We start from the raw sequence: 26499 nt of genomic DNA, 5'->3' as shown, positions 1-26499 counted from the left end.
ATCCTTGACTCCCCCACTATAGGAAACATCCTCTCCACGTCCACTCTATCTGTGCCCTCTGGTCCTAGACTCCCCCACTATAGGAAACATCCTTTCCACATCCACTCTCTCTGTGTCCTCTGGTCCTAGACTCCCCCACTATAGGAAACATCCTCTCCACGTCCACTCTATCTGTGTCCTCTGGTCCTAGACTCCCCCACTATAGGAAACATCCTCTCCACATCCACTCTATCTGTGTCCTCTGGTCCTAGACTCTCCCACTATAGGAAACATCCTCTCCACATCCACTCTATCTGTGTCCTCTGGTCCTAGACTCCCCCCACTATAGGAAACATCCTCTCCACATCCACTCGATCTGTGTCCTCTGGTCCTAGACTCCCCCACTATAGGAAACATCCTCTCCACCTACACTCTGTCTGTGCCCTCTGGTCCTAGACTCTCCCACTATAGGAAACATCCTCTCCACATTCACTCTATCTGTGCCCTCTGGTCCTAGACTCCCCCACTATAGGAAACATCCTCTCCGCATCCACCCTATCTGTGTCCTCTGGTCCTAGACTCCCCCACTATAGGAAACATCCTCTCCACATCCACTCGATCTGTGCCCTCTGGTCCTAGACTCCCCCACTATAGGAAACATCCTCTCCACCTACACTCTGTCTGTGCCCTCTGGTCCTAGACTCCCCCACTATAGGAATACACACACAAATTACTGGAGGAACTCAGCAGGTCAGGCAGCATCTATGGAGGGGAATAAAACAGTCGATGTTTCGGCCCGAGACCCTTCACCAGGTCTGGGAAGGAAAGGGTCCAAAGCCAGAATATGGAGGAGGAGAAGGAGGGCAAGCTGACAGGTAACAGGTGAGACCAGGTGAGGGGGGAAGGCGGCTGGGTGGGGGAGGGGGAGGAGGACAAGCTGACAGATGACAGGTGAGACCAGGTGAGGCAGAAGGTGGGTGGGTGGGAGAGGGGGAGATTACAAGCTGACAGGTGACAGGTGAGACCAGGTGAGGGGGAAGGTGGGTGGGCGGGGGAGGGGAGGACGACAAGCGGACAGGTGACAGATGAGACCAGGTGAGGGGGAAGGTGGGTGGGTGGGGGAGGGGGTGGAGGACAAGCTGACGGGTGACAGGTAAGTCCAGGTGAGGGGGAAGGTGGGTGGGTGAGGGAGGGGGTGGAGGACAAGCTGACAGATGACAGGTGAGACCAGGTGAGGCAGAAGGTGGGTGGGTGGGAGAGGGGGAGATTACAAGCTGACAGGTGACAGGTGAGACCAGGTGAGGGGGAAGGTGGGTGGGCGGGGGAGGGGAGGACGACAAGCGGACAGGTGACAGATGAGACCAGGTGAGGGGGAAGGTGGGTGGGAGGGGGAGGGGGTGGAGGACAAGCTGACGTGTGACAGGTAAGTCCAGGTGAGGGGGAAGGTGGGTGGGTGAGGGAGGGGGTGGAGGACAAGCTGACAGGTGACAGGCGAGACCAGGTGAGGGGGAAGGTGGGTGGGAGGTGGAGGAGGACAAGCTGACAGGTGACAGGTGAGACCAGGTGCGGGGGAGGGGGAGGAGGACAAGCTGACAGGTGACAGGTGGAACCAGGTGAGGGGGAAGGTGTGTGGGCGGGGGAGGGGAGGACGACAAGAGGACAGGTGACAGATGAGACCAGGTGAGGGGGAAGGTGGGTGGGAGGGGGAGGGGGAGGAGGACAAGCTGACGGGTGACAGGTAAGACCAGGTGAGGGGGAAGGTGGGTAGGTGAGGGAGGGGGAGGAGGACAAGCTGACAGGTGACAGGTGAGACCAGGTGAGGTGAAGGTAGGTGGATGAAGTGAGAAGCTGGGATGTGATCGGTAGGAAAGGTAAAAGGCTGAAAAAGGAGGAATCTGATAACTGTCAGAGGTAAAGACTTGTAGAGTATGCGAAAAGTATACCATAGAGAACGGCCATTCTACCCAACGTGTTCTTATTGAGCACAGTGCCCATCTCATCCAGTCCCAATTGCTAATATCCCTTGAAAACTTCCTGATCCTCGTACCGGTCCGAAACAAAAAGGACAGATGAAGCCAGGATCTTCAACACAACAGATTCTGCAGGTGCGGGAAATCCAGAGGAACACTCACTCACTCACTCACTCACTCATCTGGAGGAACTCGGCAGGTCAGACAGCATCTATGGAGAGGGATAAACAGTTGAAACGTTTCAGGCTGAGACCAATGGTCCCTCTAATTTTCAGTAGTCAGTATGAGCAAAAATATTATATTGTGCAAATGTTTTTCCTCTGACAAAAGAATGTGTGCACTGAAAGCACACATGGAACAGTCTTTGTAGGCTTACAAAATATTTGACATAACACTACACAGAATAACAACAAAATAACATACATATATAAGTCGCTCAGTTATTTTTTCTCTCTCCTGTCTTTGGCATTTACCATATTCTTTGTAAACTCTATCTAGACTAATAGAACTTCCATCCAATTGATAGGTTTTGATTCTCATTAACAAATCCAAATGACATTCACCTAAACGGTTTCTCAGCTTGTTTTTGAGTTGATTCATTAGGGTAAAACCTCGCCCACAGTCCGCACTAGACACAAGAAAGCTTCCCGCAATGTCCATCAACTGTGCAAGGTCGCAGAACTGTTCATTTTGAAGTACAAATGCAACCATTTGAGAAAAGTTTGAAATCAGCTTGGATTTAATTTTTTTTCTTGCACGGAAAATTTGAAATCATGAAACCGTCTAACTGTTACAATATTTTCAGCTAGAAAATTATGATACTTTAGACATAAGGCATCAACTTGTTCATCGCCAAATGCGAAGTCACAAACTGCAATTGCGGAGAAATGAAAAGCTGACCAATCTTGTACCTCATGTTCAGGAAACTTTTCTTCTGAATGAACACAAAGACTGTTTATAAAAGTCAACAGCGAACTTGTGTCCACTGCGACGTCTTCTTCACACTGTTGACTTAGCAAAACTTTGTCACTCCACGAAACATTGTGTGGGGTACCCCGTGACAGGGGTTAAGAAACCAGCAGAGATGGAAAACACTTTGCTAACAACTAATAATATTTATTAGTAACTACGCAATACAGTAATATAAATGTAGGTAAATCAAACAGGTTAGTAATGATTATATATAAAAGTAAGTGTGGAATATATATGTATGAAAAAACCAAGCTTCTTTAAGTCTAGGGGTAAAAAGATACAGTCTTACGATGTTGACTAAAGTTCAGTTCAGTTCAGTTAGTGGTATTTAGTTGAGTAGTGACGGAGAGAGAGGGAGCGATTTGAGTCTTCAGGTGAGTCTTCTTGTCGTCTTCCGAAATCCTTCACAAGACACCGACTGTTACTTTAACCAGGGGGACCGGTCTTCTGTGGTGGAGCTATCACCCCAGCGAGGGTGGACACATAGACAACTCCCCACCAGTCAACCCCTTCTCCTTCACTGGAATACAATTTGGAATCGATCCGCCTGATCGATCCTCCAAAACCCACTTTCTCTGCGGGCACAACAATGCTCATTCAGTGTCCAGATCATGTGTCCTGAGGTCTGTATCATCTGACCTCCTATTTATTTCACCAGGCTGAACATCACCTGTCATTCAAAGAGTCCCTCCCTCCTTTGTCTGTAAAGAAATGCACAAACAGGCAACAAGTCCTTGGAAATAACATCAGCAATCTGCCTTTGGTCACCATAGCAACCTTCGAGCTGCTCGGTGCTGTCTCCAACTCCAAACTCAGCACAAATCCAGAGTTACTTCCAATGCCTTAAAGTGACAGTCCAACTGTTAATCTTCGTCTCTCTCTCTTTTCAAAACAAACCATCAATGATGAATGTCTCTCTCTGCCTCTCTTCAAACAGTTAATAGGGGCCCTCCTGGATCCCCTCGCAATTGTCTCCCAGATACTGCTTTCTTGTCTTGTAAATTTTGCCTCGCGCGAAATGAAGGGAATCATTCGGCGTCAGGCCACTCTTTTGCAGAATCTCGCACAGTGCAGCCAGTTCATCTAAGACATCGCTTAACACCTGTAAAGCTACTTTGTATGTGATGTTTATCAATTTCTTGTGACAGTATTAAGCCACAGGGTCATTTGACACATCTTTTTCAATAAAGAGTTAGTGAGCTACCGACAGGATTTGTAACAGATCTTGTAAACTTTACGATATGGACACTGTCCGCCGTGATGCCCCTGTACAAAATGGTACAGGAAAGGTGAGGTGACATGCATTGTGGTATTTGAAAAACTGACTAACTAGTTACCAGAGACAGTTAGCTAAAAGATTATTTTCAATCAGAATAATTATTAATGACTGCATTATTTTAGGTAACTGACCATTTGTGCGCACATTAATTTGCTTTGCGCGCCGGTTGAAAAACGTGTGCGCGCACACGCGCACACACAGCTTAGAGGGAACACAGGCTGAGACCCCTCATCAGAACTCGGACGGATGGGGAGAGTCGCCAGAATGAAAAGAGGTGGAGGGGGGTGGAGGAGAAAGAGGATAGCGAGAAGGTGATAGGTGTAGGCAGGTGGGGAGGAAAGGTGAAGGGCTGGTACTAGGGGGAGGTGATGGGCAGGTGAGGAGAAGAGGCAGGAGACCAAAGTGGGGAGTAGAAGAGGAGGGAAGGGGGGCCAGTTAGAATGCTCTCTCCGGTCACTGTAGAATCAGGAATGATTTGCTGAAAATATCTGTTTTCCCGCTGTGTCAGGAGCTGAAATCTCTGCGTAGTCAGCTGCGCGGCAACGTGACGGTGGACGTGGACGCCGCCCCGGGGACGGATCTGACCAAGGTCCTGGCGGAAATGAGGGAGAAGTACGAAATCATGGCAGCCAAGAACCAGAAGGAGGCGGAGGACTGGTTCAGGGAACAGGTAAGTGGGGGAGAGAGAGATGGTGGTCAGAGGTGGGGCGTTTTGTTTCTGGTCAAGCGGACATCGAAACGCCCAGTGTGAAGGCGTCGTATCCGTCAAATCAGATCAGTGAGGGCCGTTCTTGTGTGTGAAGCCACTTCAGGTACCAACAGCGGTTTCACACAACACACTAACCCTGACCCGTACGTCTGTAGTATGCGAGAGGAAACTGCAGAAAACCCCACGCGGTCTCGGGGAGAACGTACCAACAGAGACGGGAACCAAAAACCTCCGATCCGTGATCTCTGAGCGCTGTGAAGGGACTGCGCTGACCTCTACACCGACGCTCCGCCCGATAAGACAACAGGAGCAGAGTTGGGCCATTCGGCCCATTTAGTCTGCCCCGCCATTCGAACATGGATGAATGATGTTTCGCCTTGGCCCCTTTCCCCTGCCTCCTCCCCGTAACCTCTGACGTCTGGGGTAATTGAAAACCTTGTGTGTATGGTAGGAATCTGCGAAATAATTCCTCCCAACACAGTTTTGAATACAATTAGGAAGGTAAGCAATCTATTATCACATGAATCATTATGCCACTGGGATGCCCCGTTCTCCCATTTCTCTACAACCAACGTCCGCAACTGAAGTAACTATTGAACCCTGAGGCCTAAAACATCGACCGGTGACTCTTCTCCATCGATACTGCCTGACCTGCTGAGTTCCTCCAGCATTTTGTGTGTGTGTGTGTGTTCTGCAGGATCCCTTGTGAGAACCCCTGGTCTCCCCTCCCTCCTTCCCTTTCTCCCATCTTCCACTCCCCTCTCCTACCAGATTCCTTCTCCCTCAGCCCGTCGTCTCTCCTTCATCCATCTTCCTGCTCACCTGGATTCACCTGTCACCTGCCAACTTGTCCTCCTTCCCCTCCCCCCACCTTTTTACCCTGGCTTCTTCCCCCTTCCTTTCCAGTCCTGACGAGGGGTCTCGCCTTAACAGGTCGACTGTGTATTCCTCTCCATAGACGCTGCCTGACCTGCTGAGTCCTTCCAACCTTGAGTGTGTGTGTGCGTGTGTGCGTGCGTGTGTGTGTGTGTGTGTGTGTGTGTGTGTTTGTGTGAGTGTGTGTGTGTGAGTGTGTGTGTGTGTGTGTGTGTGTGTGTGTGTGTGTGTGTGTGTGAGTGTGTGTGTGAGAGAGAGAAAGAGAGAGAGACTCAGGATTTCCAACATCTGCAGAATCTCTTGCGTTGATAAAGTCCCCCATCGTTCGGCCAAGATCCATTCTCTATAGGCATCCGTCAGTCTTGTGAGACCATGGATTTGTGCCTTGGAAGGTTTCCAGAGTATTGTGAGCAGTTTTGGTTCCCTTATCTGAGGAAGGATGGGCTGACATTGGAGAGAGTTCAAAGAAGATTCACAAGAAAGATCCCGGGAATGAAAGGGTTAACGTATGAAGAGCTTTTCATGCCTTTGGCCTGTACAGGCTTGATATCAGAAGGGATCTCATTGAAACCGTATGAAATATTGAAAGGTCCAGATAGAGTGGATGTGGAGAGGATGTTTCTTATAGTGGGGGAGTCTAGGACCAGAGGACACAGATAGAGTGGATGTGGAGAGGATGTTTCCAATAGTGGGGGAGTCTAGGACCAGAGGACACAGATAGAGTGGATGTGGAGAGGATGTTTCCTATAGTGGGGGAGTGTTGGAGCAGAGACACAGATAGAGTGGATGTGAGAGGATGTTTCCTATAGTGGGGGAGTCCAGGACCAGAGGACACAGATGGAGTGGATGTGGAGAGAGTGTTTCCTATAGTGGGGGGAGTCTAGGACCAGAGGGCACAGATAGAGTGGATGTGGAGAGGATGTTTCCTATAGTGGGAAAGTATAGGTCCAGAGGACACAGATAGAGTGGATGTGGAGAGGATGTTTCCTATAGTGGGGGGAGTCTAGGACCAGAGGACACAAATAGAGTGGATATGGAGAGGATGTTTCCTATAGTGGGGGAGTCTAGGACCAGAGGGCACAGGTAGAGTGGATGTCGAGAGGATGTATCCTATAGTGGGGGAGTGTTGGAGCAGAGACACAGATAGAGTGGATGTGAGAGGATGTTTCCTATAGTGGGGGAGTCCAGGACCAGAGGACACAGATGGAGTGGATGTGGAGAGAGTGTTTCCTATAGTGGGGGGAGTCTAGGACCAGAGGGCACAGATAGAGTGGATGTGGAGAGGATGTTTCCTATAGTGGGAAAGTATAGGTCCAGAGGACACAGATAGAGTAGATGTGGAGGGGTTTTTTCCTATAGTGGGGGAGTCTCGGACCAGAGGGCACAGATAGAGTGGATGTGGAGAGGATGTTTCTTATAGTGCGGGCAGTCTAGGACCAGAGGACACAGATAGAGTGGATGTGGAGAGGATGTTTCTTATAGTGCGGGCAGTCTAGGACCAGAGGACACAGATCGACTGGATGTGGAGAGGATGTTTGCTATAGTGGCGGAGTGTTGGACCAGAGGACACAGATAGAGTGGATGTGGAGAGGATGTTTCATATAGCGGGGGAGTCTTGGACCAGAGTGCGCAGATAGAGTGGATGTGGAGAGGATGTTTCCTATAGTGGGGGAGTCTAGGACCAGAGGACACACTTAGAATGGATGTGGAGAGGGTGTTTCCTATAGTTGGGGCGTCTAGGACCAGAGGACACAGATAGAGTGGATGTGGAGAGTGTTTTTCCTATAGTAGCTGAGTCTAGGACCAGAGGGCACAGCCTCAGAATAGAGGGACGTCCATTTAATACAGAAATGAGGAGGAATTTCTTTAGCCAGAGGATGGTGAATCTGTTGAATTCATCCCTTCCAGCCTAATGCCACCCACCTGTTTATCGCTAACCCCATCACAGGACAATTTACATTGACCAATTGACCTACTCAGCCGCACACCTTTGGTCTGTGGGAGGTGACAGGAACTCCCGGAGGAAACCCACGCGGTCCGTGGCGGAGATCGCACGAACTAACATTGACCTCCGAACTGCGAAACGCGCGGAGCCTGTGATGTCACCGCTGTCACCGCGATGCCCCGGGAGGCCGCAGCTCGCCGGGCTTCCGTCCCTCCGGACCGCTAACGCCGGGCGTTTCTTTGCAGTCGGCCTCCCTCCAGCAGACCGTGGTGACCAACACCCAGACGGTGGACACGGAGAAACAGCAGCTGAACGAGCACAGGCGCGTCCTGCAGGCCACGGAGATCGACTTCCAGACGATACTGAGTGTGGTGAGTGACCGCGAGGTGTTCACCCCACGTTGGCCTGTCCCGTCGTAGAGCACCGCGGGATAGAAACAGGCCACTCGGCCCGTCTACTCCATGTTGACTGTCGTGTCCCACATCCAGACCATAGCTCTCCATGGCCTTCCCAAATTAAAAATCAACCCCCCCCCCGCCCCCATCAACCACTTCCACTGGCAGCCCGTCCCACGCTCACGGTGTAGGCCCTACCCTGTTTGGTCCACCCAATGTACAACACTTCACCCCAGTATGCATTCAATTCCGTCTGACGTTCTGAGCCCATTTTCCCAGCTGGCCCAATGTCCCCGCAAACTTTCATCGCCCTCCTCACTGTCCGTAACGTCTCCTGTCCTGGCGTCAACCGCCAAGGTGCCAATTCAGTTTGCCACATTATCATCCGGATCGTTGATGTGGGTGACAAACGACAATGGAGACGGCACTGATCCCTGCGGTACACCACCTGATACAGACCTCTATATAATAGGCATCCGTTAGTCTCATTAGACCATGGATTTGCGCCTTTGGAAGGTTTCCAGGGCGCAGGCCTGGGCAAGGTTGTATGGAAGACCGGCAGTTGCCCATGCTGCAAGTCTCCCCTCTCCACGACACCGACGTTGTCCAAGGGAAGGGCATTAGGACCCATACAGCTTGGCACCGGTGTCTTCGCAGAGCAATGTGTGGTTAAGTGCCTTGCTCGAGGACACAAACACGCTGCCTCAGCCAAGGCTCGAACTAGCGACCTTCAGATCACTAGACGAACGCCTTAACCACTTGGCCACGTTGCAACACAACAGGCCTCTAATAAGTAAAGCATCCAACTTATACCACACCCTGGCTCTCCCTCTAAAACGAATGTCAAAACCAGTCTCCTGTCTAAACCTAACTACGAATTCAATCTCCTGTTGAGCCAAAGTTGAATCCAATCCTCCGCTATTCCGGTGTTCAATGCAACCTCCTGCTAAGCCAGAGTCAAGACTAATCCACCGCTAAGACACCTTGAGTTCGATCTCCCGCGGAGCCAGTGTGGCGTCCGCTCTGCCGCCTCTAAACCTTCAACCTCTCAACGCAGAATTCGTCCTTGGAAGAGAACCTCCTGGACATAGAGGTGGGCTACGCTGAGAAGCTCTACCACCTCCAGGACCTGCTGGAGCAGCGGGAGGCCGAGCTGGACCAGATCCGGGCCGACTCGCGGAGGCAGTGCCAAGAGTACGCACAGCTGCTGGACATCAAAACCCGGCTGGAGATGGAGATCGCCACGTACCGTCGCCTGCTGGAAGGAGAGGACATCAGGTGAGGCAGGGAGTGTGGTCGAGCGGAGCAGAGTGTAGACCCTCTGACCCACGGTATTGTGCCAAACTTTTAACCTAACCCTTCCCCCTCCGCATAGCTGATGCAGTATTTGAAATTACACAAGAAGCACAAAAAAAAACAATGGGAGGTGTTTCATACGTAGCCTGGCCTGTAGGTGCGTGAAGTGACACGAGGTGATGTGGGTGTGGTGCTGGTGAGGGGTGGGGACCGGCCTGACGGCTTGGGGAAGTTAACTACTTTCGAGTCTGGTGGTCCCTGGCGTGGATGGGACAGACAGTCCGTGAGCAGGGTGGGTGGGATTCTTCATGGAGTTACCGGCCCCTTTCTGTGTCTGTACCCGTGACGGAGGGTCCGTGGGTCAGTTTTGAGCCCCCGTTGTCGAGCCCCTCCTGACCGCCGCTGTCCAGGTTCTGCTGCAGTTAGCTCGGATGCTCTCTGCAGCGCATCTGCAGAAGGACGTGGGGTCTGATGTGCGGGGACCACCTCGACTCCTCCGACTGGAGCCCCAGCTTCTCATCTCTGCAGTAACCTCTCTCAGACCTCCCCCGCACTCCCCACAGAACAAAGAACCCAGACCGGTACAGCGCAGGAGCAGATACCGGTCAGCAGCACATCAGAAACGCACTACATACGGTGAAAAGTGTCGCTTGCGTCGCGAATGTGCTGGGGACAACCCGGAAGTCTCGCCGCGCTTCTGGCGCCAGCAATGCCTGCCCGTGAGGTGGCAACCCTGACCCGTCCGCGGGAGCAAACCCGCACGGCCGGAGGGAACACCTGCCTCTGGCCCTCTCGCTGCAGGCGGGCCGCTGGCCAGCGGTTCCCCGAGAGGCTGGCCCGAAACCAGCCTTTCGCAGCGGGAAGCTGTCCGTCCCAGGCGCAGCTTCGAACTCCAATCCAACCCGTCATCAACATGCGTTCGTCAAGTTCAGGACCAGAAGCCCACAGGAGCAAAATTAGGCCTTTCAGCCCATCGAGTCTGCTCTCCCCCCTACTCCATCCTGGCTGATTTATGATCCCGCTCAACTTTGTTCTCCCCGTTACCTTTGGCGTCCTGACTAACAAGACCAGGAGGGAGAGTAGGGTAAAGTTCCGACAGTGCCGGAATGTCCTGTGTTCTATGTCTCTGTAATGCGGGGGGAAGCGGGGAGCCCGTGCGACCACCGGGGGGGGGGGGTTGCGTGGGGGGGAATTGAACCTGGGTCGCTGGCACTGGAGTAGTGTTACACACCAAACTCTGCACTATGACCAGTTTAATTGACCGGTTGCTTTTTATTGGTGTCTGATTGTTGTTCTGTCTTTCTCCAACAGCTACTCCACTGAGATCCAAACCGTAGAAACGATCAAGGGTAAGTGCGGAGTCTTTGCTCACCCGTGGTGGTCCTCGATCGTTTCCGAACGACGACAGGAGACCCCGGGCGGGAGAGATTTTAAAGTCGGAAAAGCTGTTGTAATGGGGCTCGGTAGTCCGGGTCCAGCGGTACGAACAAGCGTCACAAACCGGGGTCTTCCCTGGTGGCTTGGACGACCGTGACGTCTCCTGTGCCGCGTCACGCCTTTAGCTCTCCACGGAGCGTTGCAGAACTTCCGTCCTGGCCGTTGGATCTCACCCACCCGGTCCGCCAGAGATGACTTCACCTGACTCGGGCAGGCATGTCCCCGTCTGAGTTTGACAGAACTTTCCCCTGTGTTGAGCGGATGTGGAGAGGATGTTTCCTATTGTGGGGGAGTCTAGGACCAGAGGGCACAGATAGAGTGGATGTGGAGAGGATGTTTTCTATAGTGGGGGAGTATAAGACCAGAGGGCACAGATAGAGTGGATGTGGAGAGGATGTTTCCTATAGTGGGGGAGTCTAGGACCAGAGGGCACAGATAGAGTGGACGTGGAGAGGATGTTTCCTATTGTGGGGCAGTCTAGGACCAGAGGGCACAGATAGAGTGGATGTGGAGAGGATGTTTCCTATAGTGGGGGAGTCTAGGACCAGAGGCACAGATAGAGTGGATGTGGACAGGATGTTTCCTATAGTGGGGAGTCTAGGACCAGAGGCACAGATAGAGTGGATGTGGACAGGATGTTTCCTATAGTGGGGAGTCTAGGACCAGAGGGCACAGATAGAGGTAAGTGGAGAGGATGTTTCCTATAGTGGGGGAGTCTAGGACCAGAGGGCACAGATAGAGTGGATGTGGAGAGGATGATTCCTATTATGGGGGAGTCTAGGCCCAGAGGGCACAGATAGAGTGGACGTGGAGAGGATGTTTCCTATTGTGGGGGAGTCTAGGACCAGAGGGCACAGATAGAGTGGATGTGGAGAGGATGTTTCCTATAGTGGGGAGTCTAGGACCAGAGGGCACAGATAGAGGTAAGTGGAGAGGATGTTTCCTATAGTGGAGGAGTCTAGGACCAGAGGGCACAGATAGAGTGGATGTGGAGAGGATGATTCCTATTATGGGGGAGTCTAGGCCCAGAGGGCACAGATAGAGTGGATGTGGAGAGGATGATTCCTATTGTGGGGCAGTCTAGGACCAGAAGGCACAGATAGAGAGTGGATATGGAGAGGATGTTTCCTGTAGTGGGGGAGTCTAGGACCAGAGGGCACAGATAGAGTGGATGTGGAGAGGATGTTTCCTATAGTGGGGGAGTCTAGGACCAGAGGACACAAATAGAGTGGATGTGGAGAGGATGTTTCCTAACCCTCACGGGCCACGGGGAAAACATACATGCTCCTTACAGGCAGTGGTTGGATTTGAACCCGGGGTGCGATGGGTGCTGTAATTGTTTTATGCTGACCGCTGTGCTGCCATCCCACCCTAATGTTGCTCGTGTCGAGTAAGATGACCTTAAGATATCTTAAATTTGATTTAAGAGCAGGGAGGTTATGCTGGAACTGTACAGGATACTGGTGAGGCCGCACCTGGAGTACTGTGTGCAGTTCTGGTCTCCATACTTGAGGAAGGATATACTGGCTTTGGAGGCAGTGCAGAGGAGGTTCACCAGGTTGATTCCAGGGATGAGTGTGGGGCGGGGGGGCGGTGTTAGACTATGAGGAGACATTGAGTTGCCTGGGACTGTTCTTGCTGGAATTCAGAAGGATGAGAGGAGACCTTATAGAAAGATGTAAAATTCTGCAAAGGATAGATAAGATAGAGGCAGGAAAGTTGTTTCCACTGGTGGGCGAGACGAGAACTAGGGGACACAGCCTCAAGATTTAGTGGAGTAGATTTAGGATGGAGATGAGGTGGATCTGTTTTTTCCCAGAGTGGTGTAATTTGTGGAATTCTGTTCCCAATGTAGCAGTGGAGGCTCCCTCAGTCAATATATTTAAGATGGGGTTGGATGGAATTTTTGCATAGTGGGGGAATTAAGGGTTCTGGGGAAAAGGCAGGTAGGTGGAGATGAGTCCAAGGCCAGATCAGCCATGATCTTATTGAATGGTGGAGCAGTCTCGACGGGCCGAATGGCCGACTCCTGCTCCTGTTTCTGATGTTCTTGTGTCCTCTCAAGGTGGTTCCTCAGGTGTCTGGGAGTCAGGTGCTCTGGTGCAATGTGGGCTACAGTTAGTGTTTGAGTCTTCTGATCTCCCTGATAGCTTTGAGCCCTCTGCATCGGTACCCTCTTTGATCTTCAAGAGGCCAACTCAGTCCTGTGCCGCACCGTCCGATGTTCGATGCCGTACATCCTGTGCCGCACCGTTCGATGTCTTGTAACCGTTTCCTCATTGATTTCTGACAGAACCGGAGGTGGTTACCAAAACGAAGGTCATCACTATAACTGAAACACTCGTTGATGGGCAGGTGGTCGAGTCTCATCAGGAGGTTAAGGAGGCAACCGCTTAAAGGAGACAACCCTTTAACCGACCTCTTCTCACCCGGTTGTGATAAACTTCAGAAGACATAAACGCCATTAGCCTACAAATTATGACTTGCTTCTTGGGATTCTGCCGGCCTTAAATAAAGTAGTTTCTGCTGATTGATTAAACGTTTGCTTGGTTTATTTGACATATGTTGTGTTAAGGCCAAAGCTGCGAAACTCGTGGGGGCTTTCAATGTGCAGGTAGATTGAAAAAGTTCAGTTGGTGTCGGATCCCAAGAGAGGGACTTTGTAGAAACATAGAAACATAGAAAATAGGTGCAGGAGTAGGCCATTCGGCCCTTCGAGCCTGCACCGCCATTTATTATGATCATGGCTGATCATCCAACTCAGAACCCTGCACCAGCCTTCCCTCCATACCCCCTGACCCCCGTAGCCACAAGGGCCATATCTAACTCCCTCTTAAATATAGCCAATGAACTGGCCTCAACTGTTTCCTGTGGCAGAGAATTCCACAGAATCGCCACTCTCTGTGTGAAGAAGTTTTTCCTAATCTCAGTCCTAAAAGGCTTCCCCCTTATACTCAAACTGTGACCCCTCGTTCTGGACTTCCCCAACATCGGGAACAATCTTCCTGCATCTAGCCTGTCCAATCCCTTTAGGATTTTATACGTTTCAATCAGATCCCCCCTCGATCTTCTAAATTCCAACGAGTACAAGCCTAGTTCATCCAATGTTTCTTCATATGAAAGTCCTGCCATCCCAGGAATCAATCTGGTGAACCTTCTTTGTACTCCCTCTATGGCAAGGATGTCTTTCCTCAGATTAGGGGACCAAAACTGCACACAATACTCCAGGTGTGGTCTCACCAAGGCCTTGTACAACTGCAGTAGTACCTCCCTGCTCCTGTACTCGAATCCTTTCGCTATAAATGCCAGCATACCATTCGCCTTTTTCACCGCCTGCTGTACCTGCATGCCCACTTTCAATGACTGGTGTATAATGACACCCAGGTCTCATTGCACCTCCCCTTTTCCTAATCGGCAACCATTCAGATAATAATCTGTTTTCCTATTTTTGCCACCAAAGTGGATAACTTCACACTTATCCACATTAAATTGCATCTGCCATGAATTTGCCCACTCACCCAACCTATCCAAGTCACCCCGCATCCTCTTAGCATCCTCCTCACAGCTAACACTGCCGCCCAGCTTCGTGTCATCCGCAAACTTTGAGATGCTGCATTTAATTCCCTCATCCAAGTCAGTAATATATATTGTAAACTACTGGGGTCCCAGCACTGAGCCTTGCGGTACCCCACTTGTCACTGCCCGCCATTCTGAAAAGGTCCCGTTTATTCCCACTCTTTGCTTCCTGTCTGCTAACCAATTCTCTATCCACATCAATACCTTACCCCCTTTACCGTGTGCTTTAAGTTTGCACACTAATCTCCTGTGTGGGACCTTGTCAAAAGCCTTTTGAAAATCCAAATATACCACATCCACTGGTTCTCCCCTATCCACTCTACTAGTTACATCCTCAAAAAATTCTATGAGATTCGTCAGACATGATTTTCCTTTCACAAATCCATGCTGACTTTGTCCGATGATTTCACCGCTTTCCAAATGTGCTGTTATCACATCTTTGATAACTGACTCCAGCAGTTTCCCCACCACCGACGTTAGGCTAACCGGTCTATAATTCCCCGGTTTCTCTCTCCCTCCTTTTTTAAAAAGTGGGGTTACATTAGCCACCCTCCAATCCTCAGGAACTAGTCCAGAATCTAACGAGTTTTGAAAAATTATCACTAATGCATCCACTATTTCTTGGGCTACTTCCTTAAGCACTCTGGGATGCAGACCATCTGGCCCTGGGGATTTATCTGCCTTCAATCCCTTCAATTTACCTAACACCACTTCCCTACTAACATGTATTTCGCTCAGTTCCTCCATCTCACTGGACCCTCTGTCCCCTACTATTTCTGGAAGATTATTTATGTCCTCCTTAGTGAAGACAGAACCAAAGTAATTATTCAATTGGTCTGCCATGTCCTTGCTCCCCATAATCAATTCACCTGTTTCTGTCTGCAGGGGACCTACATTTGTCTTTACCAGTCTTTTACCAGAATGGTTAGGAGATGGCTTTGTAGAGCAGCTTGTGGTTGCGCCCAGGAGGGGAATGTCAGTTCTGGATTGGGTGTTTTGTAACGACCCAGATTTGATTAGGAAGCTTAAGGTAAAGGAACTCTTAGGAGACAGTGATCATAATATGTTAGAATTCACGCTGCAGTTTGAGAAGGAGAAGGTCACATGACACGTATCAGTATTACAGTGGAGTGAAAGGAGTGTATAGGCATCCGTTAGTCTCGCGAGACCATGGATTTGTGCCTTGGAAGGTTTCCAGGGCGCAGGCCTGGGCAAGGTTGTGTGGAAGACCAGCAGTTGCCCATGCTGCAAGTCTCCCCTCTCCACGACTCCGATGTTGTCCAAGGGAAGGGCATTAGGACCCATACAGCTTGGCACCGGTGTTGCGCAGAGCAATGTGTAGTTAAGCGCCTTGCTCAGGGACACAACACGCTGCCTCAGCCGAGGCTCGAACTAGCGACCTTCAGATCACCAGACCGACGCCTTAACCACTTGGCCGCGCATAACAGAAATTGGTGGGAAGGTAAAGGATTAAAAAACCAACAGAAGACAAATTTAAAAAAAGCCATAAAGGGAGAAAAGATGAAGGTATGCAGCCAATAAAAGAGGATATTAAAAGTTTTTCCGGATATATAGGGAGTTAAAGAGAGATGAAAGCGGATGTCGGACTGTTGGAAGATGATCCTGCAGAAGTTGTATTGGGGGACAAAGAAATCGCGGAGGAAATTAATAAGTACTCTGCGTCAGTCTACTCTGTGGAAGACACTAGCAGAATGCCAGAATGTGAAAGTGTCAGGGGGCAGAAGTAAGTATCATTGCTATTACTAAGGAGGAGGTGTTTGGGACGGTGAAAAGTCTGAAGCTAGAGAAGTCACTGGGACCAGATGGTCTGGCGCTGAAACAGCGACTGTGCATTCATTCCCACAGATTCTGCCTGACTGAATCAAAAACTTTAAATTACAAGAAAAATATATTTTTTTTAAAAATCACTTAAGTAGTGCAAACAGACAGCAAAAATGATATTGAGGTAGTGTTCTGGGGCTCACTGTCCGTTCAGAAACCTGACGGCAGAGGCTGTCCCTGAATAGTCATGGTGATACTTTATCGATCCCTGGGGAAATTGGTTAATGGAATCGTTGAGTGTGTGTCTTCAGACTCCTGTACCTCCTCCCCGGTGAAATGAGGGCACGTCCCGGTGGGGTGGGGGTTACCACGGGGAGTCGGTGGGGGATTTGTGTGATGGTCAGTCACCGGCACAGACCAGTGCCGAAGATATACCGGCTTTTCGGCCCATCTGGTCCCTGCTGACCGCAGCACCTTCCCTGCTAATCACAGCAGTCTCGCCAAGTCCCCTGCCCGGGGCTCGTCTTTCAGATTTTCCCCCGGTGTAGCCCACCTTCTTGTTGTATCTCCCGGCCATGAGGTCTTTGGAGCTTCTGTTGGCTTTACTGTGGCTCTGGGCATTTACGGAATGGACTTGCTCGCCCCGTGTCCGACCCTCCTCCTCCTGCAGCCGGGCTTGGGACCGGCCGCGGCGGAATTAATCTTATCTGTGGCTCCCGTCATTTTAAACATTTCTATAAGGTCCCAGCGGTGGCGGGGTGGAGATCAGTCCCTACTAAAGGAGGTGTGAGGCGCTCCTTCCCTCCGCTAGCCCGCAGGTCACCCTGGGGCAAGGTGTAGCACCTGCTTAGCCCCCCCCCCACCCCGATCAGGGTCAGGTGAAACCGTGGGAGCAGGTGGTGGACGGTCGTACGAGCAGCCGGTGCAGATCACAAGTCCTGGTGACGCGACCACTGACGCCAGGCAGACAATCTCTGAAGGGTATTGATAATGGCTGGGGGTATCACCCGTCTCGTAAAGTCACTGCCCAGAAGAACGCGATGGCAAACCACTTCTGTAGGAACATTTGCCAAGAATATTTACGGTCAGTGATAAGACCAGGATCGCCCACGTCATACAGCACAGAACGTAATGGTAAAACAGACTGAGGAACAGCTTCTGTCTCAGAGCTGTGGCCTCCATCACACCACTCCCGCAGAATAATGACTGAAACTGTGAGCACACACACACACACACACACACACACAAAGACTCAAATACTCGCACTAACGGCACTTTGTGCGTTACTGTGATATCCTGGTGCTGCCGCAACTTATTTTCTGCTACTTATCTATTTAATAGTCTTGTTTTTATCTACCTCTTTATTTAATTGCCTGAGAGGAAGCCAAACAGAGTTTCATTGTATCTATGTATAATGACAATAAAGATCATCCAATTCAATTCAATAATTTCAAGTAATGATTAGGTCACCCCTCATCCTCCTACATTCCAAACAACAGGACCCCTCCCTCTGTAACCCGGCCCCTCTCGTCCTGGCCCAACATCTTTGAACATCTCTGCCCTCATTCCGGTTTAATCAGATTGTTCCTATCACAGGCGGATGGAAACTGTACGCGGTACCCCACGGGCGGCCTCGCCACCGGCTTACTTGTACAACTGCTCAGCAGTTCAGTTCATGTTTACTGTTGTGTGACTGTACACATACACAACGAAACGAAACATCGTCCCTCCGGACCACAATGCACCCACACAACACGTATCACACACAGCATATCGACCAAACAATTACCATAAATAAGTCAATGAGATATAATTCAAAATCCACGTAGCGTGCAACACAGGTGCACAGTAAACAGATCGCTGTCCCAGTGACGAGACTTGTTGTGGCGGAAATTCATTCGTCTTCCAGCCTGAGGGAAGGAGCTGTTTCCCAGTCTGACAGTCCTAGTCCTAATGGTCCTGTATCTCTTCCCTGACGGTGGTGGGTCAGAGAGATTGTGAGATGGGTGGTGGTGACGGAGAATTCATTAGTCTCCCAGCCTGAGGAAAGGAGCTGTTACCCAGTCTGACAGTCCTAGTCCTGATGCTCCTGTACCTCCTCCCAGACGGTCGTGGGTCAGAGAGATTGTGGGATGGGTGGTAGTGACGGGACCTCGGTGGTGACAGGGTATTCATCAGTCTCCCAGCCTGAGGAAAGGAGCTGTTACCCAGCCTGACAGTCCTAGTCCTGATGCTCCTGTACCTCCTCCCAGACGGTCGTGGGTGAGAGAGATTGCGGGATGGGTGGTAGAGACCCTCAACAATACCTCAGGCTCCTTGTCTATAACGTTCCCTGTAAATGTCACAAACAGCGGGTGAGGGAGAACCCCGTGATCCTCTCGGCTGGTTTTACTGTCCTCTGCCGGCTCCTGCGGTCTGATGCCTTGCAGCTTCCCTCCCACGCAGCCAGGGCGCTCTCGGTGGCGCTCTCGTTAGGGTGGGTGCGGGTGGCCTCAATCTCCTCAGAGAGTGGAGACGCTTCTGTGCTTTCCCGAATAATGAGGGGGTGTCGTGGGTCCAGGTTAGAGCGTCTGCTCCGTGCACAGCAGGGAACTCCGTGCTCCTCGCTCTCTCCTCGGCAGAGCCGTTGATGGGCAACGGAGAGTGGGAGACCTGCGCCTTCCTAGAGTCCACAATCATCTCGCTTGTCTTGTCCACGTTGGGACGCAAGGTGTCACAGCGTCCGACGAGCCTCTCTGCTTCCTCGCTGTCTGCCCAACTCATCATTGTTGCTAATGAGGTTGGCCACCGCTGTATCTTCAGTGAACCGGATGATGTGCTTTGAGTTGGATCTGGCCTCTCAGCCGAGCCCACATCCCCCGGGGGGCCACCGTTTGCTGGAGACGTTGCTGCCAACTCAGACTGACTGGGCTCTTTCCGTCAAAAAGTCCAGGATCCAGTTCCAGAGAGGGGTGTTGAGAGACCCAGTGAGGGCAAGTTACCCACCAGCTCGGCGTTTGACAACATCCTGACATATCAGGCATCAATTGTTAGGTGGGACAGGACGGAGTGGGGGGTGGGGGTGGGGGGTGGGGCGCGAGGCTATGGTATCATCAGTGGGCCAGTATGAGTGGGAGGCGAAATGAAAAAGGGTCCAATGTGGCTGGAAGGTGGGATTTGAAATGATCCATCACCAGCCGGTCAGAGAGCTTGGTGATTGCTGAGGTCAGTGCCGCTGGGCGGTAATTGTTTTGGCCAGTTAGTATCTCCCTCATGGGCTCCGGAATGCCGGTGGCGACCTCGAAGCCTGCAGAGACAGTGGACTTTTGCAAAGAGGTGTTAAAGATGGACATTCAGACCCCTCTTAGCCGCACAGTCCCTCAGTACCTCGCCAGGCCCTGCGGCTTTGTGTGGGTTTACCCTGGCTCGGGTCCTCCTCCCCTCGGCTGTGGCCGGACGGGGTGCCTGCTCCTCGGGGGGAGAGAGGGCTTCCTCGATGTCACGCCACTCATTGCAACAAATCGTGCACGGAATCCTATCAGGAAAGGGGGCGTCGCTGCCGTTGACGCGCAGGGTGCAATGTTTATTCCTCGTGTCCGAGGTTTCGCAGAGGCGTCTATGAATTTTCCGCAAATCTGCGATGACCCCCGAACGGTTCCCCAGGTGAGGCGACTCTTCTCCTGCGAAGCTGTTGGGTTTGTCTACTTGCAACAGGCTGTAAGGTTTCACTGCTGTTGGCCTCTCTGTCACGTTCCTCTGCTGAGGCTGTAGCAGCAATGTTTGGGCTATGACCAGAGATAACGGGGAATGTTAGCCAATGAGAGGGATGGTGTTCTTTCTTGCGAGACTGGAAGAGGGATTTTCGCGGTCTTTTGCCGGGGGTGGGGGGAAGGGGGGATGAGGAGAGGGAACGCAAATGGAGACATTTGCTAGAGCGCCGGACGGAATGGGCTGAGCAGTGAGGGTCCGAGGGTCCGCTACGCTCGGAGGAGGACGACGGGGACAAATGGACGACATCGTAAGCGCCAACGTTTGCGCGTTAGACTGTGTCACGAGAATGGCCCCATTTCTATCTGTTGTTTCTTTACGGTTAATCGCGTATTGTGTTCTGTTTGTTATTTCGGGGTACTGATTTGTAACAGGGGACACATCGCGCAGCATCCGCCCAAACGAGATTTCTTAAGTTTGGCCGGGCCGGGGGGTGGGGTCTATCACCCCCTCAGTTAAGCCGCTAGCCGAACCGAGACCTTTGACACCTTTGCTCCATCTCAGAGAGCAGGACTTCCCGTTGCCCAGCCCTTTCGATTCCAATCCCCATTCCCACTTCACCATGGCCTCCTCTCTTGCCACAAAGAGGCCAGTCTCGGGCCGGAGGAGCAACGCTTCGTATTCAGCCTCGAACGCCTCCATCCTGATTGCATCAGCATCGATTTCTCCAACCTCTGGTCATTTTTTCCCTCCCCCTTCATTTTCCCACTGTGGCCTCTTACCTTGTCTCCTCACCTACCAGTCGCCTCCACCTGGTGTCCCTCCTCCTCCCCTTTCTCCCCGGTCCACTCTCCCCTCCAATCAGATTCCTTCCTCTCCAGCCCTTTACCTTTTCCACCAATCACCTCCCCCTGGTGCCCCTCTTCCTTCCCTTTCTCCCATGGTCCAGTCACCCCTCCAATCAGATTCCTTCCTCTCCAGCCCTTCACCTTGTCTACCAATCACCTCCCAGCTTCTTCCTTTATTCTCCACCCCCTCTCACCTGGCTTCACCAATCACCTTCTAGCTCCTCCTCCTCCCCCTTATTCTGCATTCCCCCCACCCCACCACCTTCCTTTCCAGACCCTGATGAAGGGTCTCAGTCTGAAACGTCGACTGTTTATTCATCTCCATAGATGATGCCCGAGCTGCTGAGTTCCTCCGGCGTTTTGTTATCTGCTGCTGTGAGTTTTGTGTGCTCAGGAATATTCACTGGTCTCGGTTCAGCCGCCTTCCCTGTCGGTCCTCTGTTTGAATTAAATATAATTTTTGTCTTCCTGCTGCGTCCCTCGTCGCACAATCCATTGCCCTGACGACGAGACTTCTGGTATTGGCCTTGGTCTATTGGAAGATGCTTGTAATGTGCCATATCGTGTGACATCATCATTATGTGGCGTGTCATATGACATCATCACTATGTGTCGTGTCATATGACATGGGCGGTCACGATCTCTCCATGATTGCTCTTGGCAAATTTTCCTATTTTGCTATCGCCACCTTCTGGGCAGTGACTTTACAAGACGGGTGATTCCGCCCAGCTATTACCAATACTCTTCAGAGATTGACTGCCTGGCGTCAGTGGTCGCATTACCAGGACTTGTGATCTGCACGACCGTCCACCACCTGCTCCCACGGTTTCATCTCACCCTGATCGGGGGGGGGGGGGCTAAGCAGGTGCTACACCTTGCCCAAGGGTGACCTCAAGGCTAGTGGAGGGAAGAAGCGCCTCACACCTCCTTTAGTAGAGACCCCACGACACCCAATCATTGGTATAGGCTACACATGAAGATACTTGTAGAAGGCACTGAAATGAAAACCTTGCCTCCCTTTCTGAGGAGGTTGAAGAGAGCTTCTCAGATTACTCCACAGTTGCGCAGTGGAGAGCATCCTGACAGGCTGTATGGGACGGAAACTTCACTGTGACGGGCGGAAAGGCTCCACAACGGGAAGTCAACACTGTCCAACGCATCTCCAACACCATCAAGGACGTAGGTACAGGAAGGTGCCCGAAAAAAGGGGCAGGTAGCATTATGAAGGATCCCACAGACCCTGCTCACGGGATGTCTGTCCCAATCCCTTCAAGGAGGAGGCTATGTAGCATTCACACCAGGACCACTAAACTCAAAAACAGTGACTGTCCCCGGGCAGTGAGGCTGATCAACACCCCCACCCACCTACCCACACCTCCACAACCCCAATCACCCACTGACCCACCACTCCATACACCCACAATCACCCACTGACCCATTCCTCCACACCCCCAATCACCCACTGACCCATCCCTCCACACCCCCAATCACCCACTGACCCACCACTCCATACACCCACAATCACCCACTGACCCATTCCTCCACACCCCCAATCACCCACTGACCCATCCCTCCACACCCCCAATCACCTACTGACCCACCCCTCCACACCCCCAATCACCCACTGACCCACCCTTCCACACCGCCAATCACCCACTGACCCACCCCTCCACACCCCCAATCACCCACAGACCCACCTCTCCACACCACCAATCACCCACTGACCCACCCCTCCACACCCCCAATCACCCACCGACTCACCCCTCCACACCCCCAATCACCCACTGAGTCACCCCTCCACACCCCCAGTCACCCACTGACCCACCCCTCCACACCCCCAATCCCCTTCTGACACACCCCTCCACACACCCCCAATCACCCACTGATCCACCACTCCAGACCCCCAATCAGCCACTGACCCACCCCTCCACACCTCAAACACCCACTGACCCACCCTTCCACACCTCAAACACCCACTGACCCACCCCCCACACCACCAAACACCCACTGACCCACCCCTCCACACCACCAACCACCCAATGACACACTGATCCACACCACCAATCACACACTAACCCACCCCTCCACACCCCCAATCACCCACTGACCCACCCCTCCACACCCCCAATCACCCACCGACCCACCCCTCCACACCCCCAATCACCCACTGACACACCCCTCCACACCCCCAATTACCCACTGACTCACCCCTCCACACCCCCAATCACCGACTGACCCACCCCTCCACACACCCCCAATCACCCACTGACCCACCCCTCCACACCCCCAATCACCCACCGACCCACCCCTCCACACACCCAATCACCCACTGACACACCCCTCCACACCCCCAATTACCCACTGACCCACCCCTCCACACCCCCAATCACCCACTGACCCACCCCTCCACACACCCCCAATCACCCACTGACCCACCCCTCCACACCCCAAATCACCCACTGACCAACCCCTCCACACTCCCAATCACCCACTGACCCACCCCTCCACACCTCCAATCACCCACTGATCCACCCCTCCACATCTCCAACCACCCACTGACCCACCCCTCCACATCCCCAAGCACCGACTGACCCACCCCTCCACACCCCCAATCACCCACTGACCCACCCATCCACAGCCCCCCAATCACCCACTGACCCACCCCTCCACACCCACAATCACCCACTGACCCACCCCTCCACACCCCCAATCACCCACTGACCCACCCCTCCACACCCCCAATCACCCACTGACCCACCCTCCACAGTCCCAATCACACACTGACCCACCCATCCACAGCCCCCCAATCACCCACTGACCCACCCCTCCACACCCCAATCGCCCACTGACCCACCCCTCCACAGTCCCAATCACACACTGACCCACCCCTCCACACCCCCAATCACCCACCACCCACCCCTCCACACCCCCAATCACCCACTGACCCACCCCTCCACACCCCCAATCACCCACTGACCCACCCATCCACACCCCCAATCACCCACTGACCCACCCCTCCACACCCCCAATCACCCACTGACCCACCCCTCCACACCCCCAATCCCCCACTGACCCACCCTCCACACCCCCAATCACCCACTGACCCACCCCTCCTCACCCCCATTCACCCACTGACCCACCCCTCCACACCCCCAATCACCACCGACCCACCCCTGCACACCCCAAATCACCCACTGTCCTACCCCTCCACACCCCCAGTCCCCCACTGCCCCACCCCTCCACCCCCAATCACCCACTGACAAACCCCGCCACACATCCAAACAACCAGTGACCCACACCTCCACACCGCAAATCACCCACAGTCCTACCCCTCCACACCCCGAGTCACCCACTGACCCACCCCTCCACACCTCAAAGAACCACTGACCCACCCCTCCACACCTCAAACACCCACTGACCCACCCTTCCACACCTCAAACACCCACTGACCCACCCTTCCACACCTCAAACACCCACTGACCCAACCCCACACCACCAACCACCCACTGACCCACCCCTCCACACCCCCAATCACCCACTGACCCACCACTCCACACCCCCAATCACCCACCGACCCACCCCTCCACACCCCAAATCAGCCACTGACACACCCCTCCACACCCCCAATTACCCACTGACCCACCCCTCCACACCCCCAATCACCCACTGACCCACCCCTCCACACACCCCCAATCACCCACTGACACACCCCTGCACACCCCCAATTACCCACTGACCCACCCCTCCACACCCCCAATCACCCACTGACCCACCCCTCCACACACCCCCAATCACCCACTGACCCACCCCTCCACACCCCAAATCACCCACTGACCCACCCCTCCACACTCCCAATCACCCACTGACCCACCCCTCCACACCTCCAATCACCCACTGACCCACCCCTCCACATCTCCAACCACCCACTGACCCACCCCTCCACATCCCCAAGCACCGACTGACCCACCCCTCCACACCCCAAATCACCCACTGACCCACCCATCCACAGCCCCCCAATCACCCACTGACCCACACCTCCACAGTCCCAATCACACACTGACCCACCCCTCCACATCCCCAATCACCCACTGACCCACCCCTCCACACCCCCAATCACCCACTGACCCACCCCTCCACACACCCCCAATCAACAACTGACCCACCCCTCCACACCCCAAATCACCCACTGACCCACCCCTCCACATCCCGAAGCACCCACTGACCCACTCTTCCACACCCCCAATTAATCATTGACCCACCCCTCCACACACTCCCAATCACCCACTGACCCACCCCTCCACACCCCAAATCACCCACTGACCCACCCCTCCACACTCCCAATCACCCACTGACCCACCCCTCCACACCTCCAATCACCCACTGACCCAACCCTCCACATCTCCAACCACCCACTGACCCACCCCTCCACATCCTCAAGCACCCACTGTCCTACCCCTCCACACCCCCAGTCCCCCACTGCCCCACCCCTCCACCCCCAATCACCCACTGACAAACCCCGCCACACATCCAAACAACCAGTGACCCACACACCACACCGCAAATCACCCACAGTCCTACCCCTCCACACCCCGAGTCACCCACTGACCCACCCCTCCACACCTCAAAGAACCACTGACCCACCCCTCCACACCTCAAACACCCACTGACCCACCCTTCCACACCTCAAACACCCACTGACCCACCCTTCCACGCCTCAAACACCCACTGACCCAACCGCACACCACCAACCACCCACTGACCCACCCCTCCACACCCCCAATCACCCACTGACCCACCACTCCACACCCCCAATCACCCACCGACCCACCCCTCCACACCCCCAATCAGCCACTGACACACCCCTCCACACCCCCAATTACCCACTGACCCACCCCTCCACACCCCCAATCACCCACTGACCCACCCCTCCACACACCCCCAATCACCCACTGACACACCCCTCCACACCCCCAATTACCCACTGACCCACCCCTCCACACCCCCAATCACCCACTGACACACCCCTCCACACACCCCCAATCACCCACTGACCCACCCCTCCACACCCCAAATCACCCACTGACCCACCCCTCCACACTCCCAATCACCCACTGACCCACCCCTCCACACCTCCAATCACCCACTGACCCACCCCTCCACATCTCCAACCACCCACTGACCCACCCCTCCACATCCCCAAGCACCGACTGACCCACCCCTCCACACCCCAAATCACCCACTGACCCACCCATCCACAGCCCCCCAATCACCCACTGACCCACACCTCCACAGTCCCAATCACACACTGACCCACCCCTCCACATCCCCAATCACCCACTGACCCACCCCTCCACACCCCCAATCACCCACTGACCCACCCCTCCACACACCCCCAATCAACAACTGACCCACCCCTCCACACCCCAAATCAGCCACTGACCCACCCCTCCACATCCCGAAGCACCCACTGACCCACTCTTCCACACCCCCAATTAATCATTGACCCACCCCTCCACACACCCCCAATCACCCACTGACCCACCCCTCCACACCCCAAATCACCCACTGACCCACCCCTCCACACTCCCAATCACCCACTGACCCACCCCTCCACACCTCCAATCACCCACTGACCCACCCCTCCACATCTCCAACCACCCACTGACCCACCCCTCCACATCCTCAAGCACCGACTGACCCACCCCTCCACACCCCCAGTCACCCACTGACCCACCCATCCATAGCCCC

The 26499-nt window shown here is 53.3% G+C and overlaps 1 pseudogene; it reads left to right on the top strand.

Annotated features, from left to right (window-relative positions):
• LOC134340083 (keratin, type I cytoskeletal 17-like) overlaps positions 1–13378 on the top strand; it is a 22195-nt pseudogene extending 8817 nt beyond the window's left edge.
• Positions 13379–26499: the final 13121 nt, after the last annotated feature.

This window comes from Mobula hypostoma, chromosome X1 (genome assembly GCF_963921235.1).
Source record: "Mobula hypostoma chromosome X1, sMobHyp1.1, whole genome shotgun sequence".
Taxonomy (NCBI): domain Eukaryota; kingdom Metazoa; phylum Chordata; class Chondrichthyes; order Myliobatiformes; family Myliobatidae; genus Mobula; species Mobula hypostoma.
The sequence above is the reverse complement of the archived record's forward strand: the minus strand, read 5'-3'. Positions and strand labels throughout refer to the sequence as shown.